Source organism: Zingiber officinale, chromosome 7A, assembly GCF_018446385.1.
Source record: "Zingiber officinale cultivar Zhangliang chromosome 7A, Zo_v1.1, whole genome shotgun sequence".
Taxonomy (NCBI): Eukaryota; Viridiplantae; Streptophyta; class Magnoliopsida; order Zingiberales; family Zingiberaceae; genus Zingiber; species Zingiber officinale.
In genome coordinates, this window is record NC_055998.1 from 22,185,998 (window position 1) to 22,195,009 (window position 9,012).

General features: G+C 42.6%; 1 pseudogene; it reads right to left on the reverse strand.

Moving 5' to 3' along the window:
• Nucleotides 1-1,075: 1,075 nt before the first annotated feature.
• On the reverse strand, nt 1,076-1,188 carry LOC122003327 (annotated as a pseudogene).
• Nucleotides 1,189-9,012: the final 7,824 nt, after the last annotated feature.

Consider the following 9,012-nt stretch of genomic DNA (forward strand, 5'->3'; position numbering starts at 1 on the left):
ACGGCATCAAGGCACAATAAACGCAACACAAGCCAGTCAAGATAGAAGACAAGACAATGGGGAAATAGAGACCCCAGTCAAGTAATCAGAACTGGAAGGAAAGTGATCTTTAGTTGAGAGGGTGAACCAACCTTTGAATTCACAGGAGTGCCAAGGAAGAAGACCCAGAAGTTTCTCTATTCTCTGACAGCTCACCAGATGTTAGCTAAAGGGTGTGCTGGCTTTCTTGCATTCATAGTGAATATAGAAGAACAGAAAGGACTCAAGCAGGAGGAAAGTTCGGATAGTCTGCGAGTATCCAGAGGTATTTCCAGAAGAGCTACCTGGACTACCTCCCAACAGAGAAGTGGAGCCAATTTCAAAAGCTCTATACCGCATGTCTCTAGTGGAGCTGAAAGAGTTACAAGAGCAACTTCAGGAGCTACTTGACAAAGGCTTCATCCGCCCTAGTCATTCACCATGGGGAGCTCCTGTGTTGTTTGTCAAGAAGAAGGACGGATCTATGCGGATGTGCATAGATTATAGAGCTCTAAATCAAGTGACAATCAAGAACAAGTACCCCTTTCCCAGGATCGATGACTTATTTGATCAGTTGAGAGGGGCAACAGTATTCTCAAAGATAGACCTGCGCTCTGGGTACCATCAGCTGAAAGTGAAAGAAAGGGGCATACCCAGAACGGCTTTCAGGACCAGATACGGACACTACGAGTTTGAAGTCATGCCTTTTGGTGTGACTAATGCACCAGCGGTTTTTATGGAATTGATGAACAGAGTATTCAAAGAATACCTTGACAAGTTTGTCATCGTGTTCATCGACGACATTCTAGTCTATTCCAGAACCTTAGAGGAGCATGACATGCACTTGAGGATAGTACTGCAGACTCTTCAGCAAAAGCAGCTTTATGATAAATTCTCAAAGTGCGAGTTCTGGTTAGATCAGGTGGCGTTTCTAGGCCACATCATTTCTAAAGAAGGCATCCAAGTGGATTCAGCCAAAATAGAAGCGGTCAACAACTGGAGCAGACCCAAGAATGCTAGGGAGATCAGAAGCTTCCTTGGTTTAGCTGGGTACTACAGAAAATTTGTGGAGGACTTCCCAGGGGGTCCCCCATCCTAGTACTACTCTCGCCCAAGCACGCTTAACTTCAGAGTTCTGATGGGATCCTGTGCATTAGTGGAGGACTTTTCCAGGATAGCCTCTCCACTGACAGCCCTCATCAGAGAGAACAAGAAGTTTAAATGGTCAGACAAATGTGAGCAGAGTTTCCAAGAGCTAAAGAAGAGACTGACCAGTGCTCCTATCCTGACAGTTACAGAAAGTGACAGGAGTTTTGACATCTACAGTGATGCTTCCAAGATGGGCCTAGGAGTTGTACTCATGCAGGAAGGAAAAGTGATAGCTTATGATTCCAGACAACTCAAAGTTTATGAAAAGAACTACCCCACTCATGATCTTGAGCTGGCAGCTGTGGTCTTTGCACTAAAACTTTGGCGATATTATTTGTATGGCGTTCAGTGCAGAATCTTCACAGACCATCAGAGTCTTAAATACTTCTTTACTCAAAAGCACTTAAACATGAGACAGCGTAGGTGGCTAGAGTTGGTCAAAGATTATGACTGTGAAATCCTCTACCACCCAGGCAAAGCTAATAAAGTGGCAGATGCACTAAGCAGAAAATCCAGTGCATCCCTGACGTCTTTGTCATCATTAGCCCTACCACTGCAGAAGGAGTTGTCAAACTCTGGTATTGAAATTATTTATGGGCAACTCTCTGCATTAACCTCAGAGTCTACCCTGCTTGAGGATATACAGAGAAAGCAAAGTGAAGATCCAGACATCCAGAAGATCAAGCAGGGGATACAGAAAGAAGAAAATTCAGAGTTTCGAGTATCAGACAGTGGAATTCTTTATCAGGGGAGCCGCCTTTGTGTCCCCAATGATGAAGAGCTGAGAAAGAAGATTCTAGAAGAAGCTCATAGTACACCATACTCCATGCATCATGGTTCTATCAAGATGTATCAAGACGTGAAACAGATGTTCTGGTGGTCTGGACTCAAAAGAGATGTAGTTAAATATGTCAGTACCTGCCTGATATGTCAGAGGGTCAAAGCAGAACACCAGAGACCAGGAGGAGTTCTACAGCCTCTTCCTATACCAGAATGGAAGTGGGAAGACATATCCATGGACTTCATAACAGGTCTCCCAAGAACCACAAATGGATATGATGCGATATGGGTAATAGTAGACCGATTGACCAAGTCTGCTCATTTTCTAGCCATCAAGGTGTCCCACTCTATAGAGCAGTTGGCACAGTTATATGTTAAGGAGGTGATCAGACTTCACGGAGTTCCTAAATCTATTGTTTCTGATAGAGATGGATGCTTCACCTCACACTTTTGGGAGTGTGTTCAGAATGCACTAGGCACCAAACTCAAGTTCAGCACAGCCTTCCATCCTCAGACTGATGGACAGACAGAGCGAGTAAATCAGATTCTAGAAGATATGCTCAGAGCTTGTGCACTAGATTTCAAGGGAAGTTGGTGCAAGTATTTATGCTTAGCTGAGTTTGCTTACAACAATAGCTATCAGGCCACCATCAAGATGGCACCTTATGAGGCGTTGTATGGTAAGAACTGCAGATCACCCATTTGTTGGCAAGAAGCAGGTGAAAGAAGAGAGATGGAAGTAGAGCTGGGCATTCAGACTGAGATGATAGAAGAAACCACTCAGGCTATCCAGAAGATCAGACAGAGAATTGAGACTGCCCAGAGTAGACAGAAGAGTTATGCTGACACACGCCGTAGGCCACTTGAATTCCAAGTAGGGGATTCAGTCTTTCTCAAGGTTGCTCCGATGAAGGGAGTGATGAGATTTGGCAAGAAGGGCAAATTAAGTCCTCGTTATGTAGGACCCCACCTGATCGCAAAATGGATTGGGAAAGTAGCATACAAGCTGGACTTACCTCAAGACATGTCAGCAATACATAACGTATTTCATGTCTCCATGCTAAAGAAGTGTATTCACAATCCTAGCCAAGTGATTCAGCCTCAGTCAGTGCAGATCCAAGAGGATCTTAGCTACGAGAGCAGACCTACACAGATAGTGGACAGAGCAGTCAAGAGACTAAGGAACAAAGAAGTGCCACTAGTGAAGGTCATCTGGTGGAACCAGAAACATGAGGAAGTCACTTGGGAGCGTAAGGACAGTATGAGACAGAAATATCCAGAACTATTCTAAGTTCGAGGACGAATTTTTTATAAGGTATGGGAAATTATAATGACACAATTTTTCCTATTTCGAGTTCTAAATGTCCTTAAAAATATTTAGAAATAAGTTTAAAATATTCTAGAGATTTTTAGAAATTTTTAGAGTATTTTTATGTAATTTTTGGAGGTCGTTTGGTATTTTTACTAAACGAAGGAAGTTTTGACAAAAAATGTTCATGTCGAGATTCGAACAGTGGACCTCGGACCTGAACGGAGCCTAAACCGAGTCCAGCCGACCAACTATTCTACAAATATTTTGTGAACATAAATGGAACGAAATATATATAAACAGTAGTTAGGAACGTTTAAAATAAATTGGAATAAAAAGTGCATGGCTGAGGGATTGAAGCCGAGGCCTTTGACTCGAGCAAAACCCGCCTGACTAGTTGTGCTGGCGGCCAGTGTTAGTTAAGGAAAGAGTGAATAATGTTGGATCGAGAAGCACTAGAGGGGGATGAATAGCGCTCGTGGCTAAATCGTTCGTTTATCGGAGTCGTAAAACTATCGATCAGAAATTAATGCAGCGGAAATGAAATAGAGAAACACACACAGAAGAACACGGAGGATTTACTTCGTTCGGAGCCTAAGGCGACTCCTACTCGAAGGCCCGCGATCCTTGATCGCTTCCGGTGGGCAACAACTATAAGCTCGATAAGAATTACAAATTACAATGAGAGTATTAAAATAACTTTGTACTGACAACTTAAGGAAGAAGAAAATAGAGCTCCGGTTCGTCGGAATGTTGCAGCAGCACTTCGGAATGATTGAGTTAACAGCACTTTGAAGAAAGAAAGCCTAGAACTTGATGTTTAGAGCTGCTGGTCGAGACCTCTTATAAAGGCTGTTCAAGGCGCCTTCTACTGTTCACCAAGGCGCCTTGAATGAGCCGAGTCAGCCGCGGAGATAAGGGGCGAACTGGTCGAACCTTATCACAGATTCAAGGCGCCTTCCACTGTTCACCAAGGCGCCTTCATCTGTTCAAGGCGCCTTCCACTGTTCATCAAGGCGCCTTTGAACAGCTTCTCACAACCAGCTCCAGCCTTGCACCCGAGGCGCCTCCAAGCTCCATGAAGGCGCCTCGGACACTGTTCATCCGAGGCTTTAGGTTGCTCCTTTGCACCTGCAAGATACGTTAGTCCCAAACACTACCCTGCAACACAAAGTTAGCACATAATACAATAAATATGATAAATGAAGTATAGACAGTCTCCGGACTGTCCGGGTCTGACTTCGAATTTCCATCCGAAAACCCTAGGTCGACCCGACGCCTACTGTTCCCTCTACGGGGAACGCGTCCTCACCTACTCCCCTCAGGAGAGATTACCTGATGCCAGTTCGATCCTCCAAATCGACTGGACTTTTGCTCGGCACTCGAAGCTCCCGGACTTTCTGCTGGACTTCCGCTTCCCGGCTAATCCAGTCTTTCACCTGGTTCGCAACACCAGGACTTTCCACCTAGGGTTATCACCCCCTAGGACTTTTGCCTGAAGTCATCGACCTGCCAAGACTTTCCGCATAGGGTTACCACCCCCTATGACCTAGGGTTACCACCCCCTAGGGTTTTCCCTTTGCCTAACCGCAGCTAGGACTTTCCTGAAATCCTCAAGCAGACTTGTTAGATCACAAAACACCATAACTTTGAATCCTTTGCCATTATCAAAACACGAGTTCGATCGTCGGATGCTTCCCGCACCAACAATCTCCCCCTTTTTGATTATGGCAACTCAAATTCAAAGTTAGGTAGACAAACGAAATAGATGAACACTTTTAACAATGGCAAATTTGCTAAGAAAAAAAAATGAACACATTTAACAAGGCAAATTTTGCTAAAGTAAACTCTACGAATTTAAAGTTTTAGCGCCAACTATATGCTCCCCCTTAACTATTGCTCCCCCTTTTATATTATTTTAAATTTGAATTTTACATTTTTGCTACTCTCCCCCTTTGTCATATATCAAAAATAAGCAAGAATTTACAAAGTTAAGTTTTGAAAGACTTGTTAACAGCAAACGTTGCTTAAGTCTAAACAAAATTTAAATTTTAGGACAAGGAGGGAGTAATGCTAAAAATTTGATTTAGTTTATTCATTCAAAGTCAGTTGGTCCTTAAGTCCAAGCATGAGCCAAGTATAACAGATTGACTTTAAGAGGTATCAGAGCCCTAAAGATCAAAACATGCTTAACTAGAAAACTGAGTGTCCTTTACCAACTGTCTAACCTTTAGCTACTTGCTTAATTGCCTATAGGGCAACAGCTTTCACATGGTTAGTCAAGTTAAGTCAATTTGGTCCAGTTAGTTTTGACTAGAGCTGGAAGACTTGACTTGATCAACTCATATTGCGTGTTTAACGCCTAGACTCATATTTCTTTTAATTTCAAAATAAGAAATTACAAATTTCTTATGCTTCGTGGTATTGTTGGGGTTGCAAGGTTGCAAACATAGTCCCATATTGGAACCACATGGGAAAGATCATGGGTTTATAAGAGAAAAGATATCTCCATTGGCACGAGGCCTTTTGGGGAGAGCCCAAGAGCAAAACCATGAGGGTCTAGGCCTAAAGTGAACAATATCATGCTATTGTAGAGATATCTAAATTCTTTTCGATCCAACAATTGGTATCAGAGCGGGGTTGTTTTGAATTGGTGCAACCACCATTCAAAACAGTTTTTTCTTCGTGGTATTTTGTTTATTTTTCTTTCGGAGTCAATTAGAAATTAGCTAAGTAGCTAAAATTCTAATTCTTTTCAAATCGGTGTTGCTCAAAGTTGGTCAATACCACTTGAGCTCGTTATTTTTTCTTCTTCTTCCCGCACTACTAATCCAAGACTCAGTCTTGGAATAGATCTTCTTGTTTGTGTTTTTTTTTTCAGATCTAAATGGCCCAACAAGAAGGATATAGCATTGTTCATCCCCCACTATTTTTCGGAGAAGACTTCGGATATTGGAAGGGGCGAATGGAGATATATCTAAAGATCCAGTTCGACACCTGGATGATAGTCAAGACAGGACTGCAACTACCAACTAATACAGACGGAAAGCCTACATCCTGTGAGAACTGGGAGCCAGCCTTTATCAAAAAGGTGGAAGCTGACGCCAAAGCTACCTGCACCATCCAGTGCGGTCTTACCAAGGAAGAAATAAACAGAGTCGGTCCGTTCTCTTCCGCAAAGGAGCTGTGGGAGAAACTGATCGAACTTCACGAAGGCACCTCGGAAACCAAGGTAAGTAAGCGTGACTTATTACTTAATAAACTATACAATTTAAAAATGCAGGAAGGCGAGACGGCAAGTTCGTTACACGCTCGAATTCAAGATATTCTGAACTCTCTTCATGGAATCGGGCAGAAGGTAGAAAATAGGGACATTATAAGGTATGCTCTTAACTCGTTTCCTAGGAGTACATTGTGGGCATCGATGGTAGATGCCTACAAAGTCTCCAAGGATTTGTCTTCCTTAAAATTAGATGAATTATTTAGTGAATTTGAACTTCATAAACAAACTAATGCACAGTCATCCGAGAAAGGTATAGCTTTGCTTGCAGGTACTAGTCGAACACGCGAACCAAGATCCCGATGAAAAATTGAACCGGAATCAGAAGATGAACCCGACTCAGAAGATTCAGAAGATGAACTGACCAGCGAACTAGTGAATCTCATGAAGAAGCTCTACAAGAAGAAGAAGGGCTTCAACAAGAAAGATCTAAAGAAAGTAGTTCAATCCAAGGAGGCCCAACCGAACTCGAAGGTAAAGTTTGAAGTCACTTGCTACGGGTGCAACCAGAAGGGGCACATCAAAGCCAACTGCCCCAACCGAAAGAAAGCCTAGAACTTGATGTTTAGAGCTGCTGGTCAAGACCTCTTATAAAGGCTATTCAAGGCGCCTTCTACTGTTCACCAAGGCGCCTTGAATGAGCCGAGTCAGCCGCGGAGATAAGGGGCGAACTGGTCGAACCTTATCACAGATTCAAGGCGCCTTTCACTGTTCACCAGGGTGCCTTCATCTGTTCAAGGCGCCTTCCACTGTTCATCAAGGCGCCTTTGAACAGCTTCTCGCAGCCAGCTCCAGCCTTGCACCCGAGGCGCCTCCAAGCTCCATGAAGGCACCTCGGACACTGTTCATCCGAGGCTTTAGGTTGCTCGTTTGCACCTGCAAGATACGTTAGTCCCAAACACTACCCTGCAACACAAAGTTAGCACATAATACAATAAATATGATAAATGAAGTATAAACAGTCTCCGGACTGTCCGGGTCTGACTTCGAATTTTTGACCGAAAACCCTAGGTCGACCCAATGCCTACTGTTCCCTCTACGGGGAACGCGTCCTCACCTACTCCCCTCAGGAGAGATTACCTGATGCCAGTTCGATCCTCCAGATCGACTAGACTTTTGCTCGGCACTCGAAGCTCCCGGACTTTCTTCTGGACTTCCGCTTCCCGGCTAATCCAGTCTTTCACCTGGTTCACGACACCAGGACTTTCCACCTAGGGTTACCACCCCCTAGGAATTTTGCCTGAAGCCATTGACCTGCCAAGAATTTCCGCATAAGATTACCACCCCCTATGACCTAGGGTTACCACCCCCTAGGGTTTTCCCTTTGCCTAACCGCAGCTAGGACTTTCCTGAAATCCTCAAGCAGACTTGTTAGATCACAAAACACCTTAACTTTGAATCCTTTGCCATTATCAAAACACGAGTTCGATCGTCGGATGCTTCCCGCACCAACAATCCCCCCCTTTTTTATTATGGCAACTCAAATTCAAAGTTAAGTAGACAAACGAAATAGATGAACACTTTTAACAATGGCAAATTTGCTAAGAAAAATCAAGTTAGCTATTGTTACAAATTTCTTATGCTTCGTGGTATTGTTGGCGTTAAACACGTGGTATTTCTTATTTCACATGGTGAATAGGATTTTTGGTCAGATTAATCGAGCTGATATTATCAATAAAGATTTTTGTATTTTTATATTCTAGTTAATAATCTTTTAACGTATGCATCATTCACAAAAGTTGAGATGCACATTCTCCTAGAGCTATGTATTCAGCTTCTGTAGTGGATAGAGCAACACAATGTTGCTTTCTGCTTGACCAACTTACTAGGCACTGACCTAGAATCTGGCAGCTACCACTTGTGCTTTTTCTATCTAATTTGCACCCGGCATAATCCGAATTAGAATAGCCATAAAGGTCAAAGGTGCAAGTTCTTGGGTACCAAAGTCCTACATTTAGAGTTCCTAAGTATTCTTTTAACATATGTTAGGTGTGACTCTTTTGCACAGGATTGGTATCTTGCGCACATACCTACTGCAAACAATATGTCGGGTCGGCTTGCAGTTAGGTAAAGTAAACTACCTATGGCACTCCTATAGTATTTTGGGTCTACTGATTTTCCTTCAGGGTCAGAATCAATGTTAATGTTGGTTGTCATTGGAGTATTTATAATTTTTGAATTTTCCATGCAGAATTTTTTAATTAACTCCTTAGCATATTTAGTTTGATAAATGTAGATTCCATCTTTGGTTTGTTTTATTTGCAAGCCTAAGAAAAAGTTGAGTTCCCCAACCATACTCATTTCGAATTCATTTTCCATTAATTTAATAAATTCTTTTAAAAACTTAGAGTTAGTTGAGCCAAAAATTATGTCGTCAACATAGATTTGGGCTATAAAGATGTCTTTTTCTATAGTTTTTACAAATAAGGTCGGATCTATTTGTCCTTGATTAAAGCCTTTGGATATTAAGTAATTA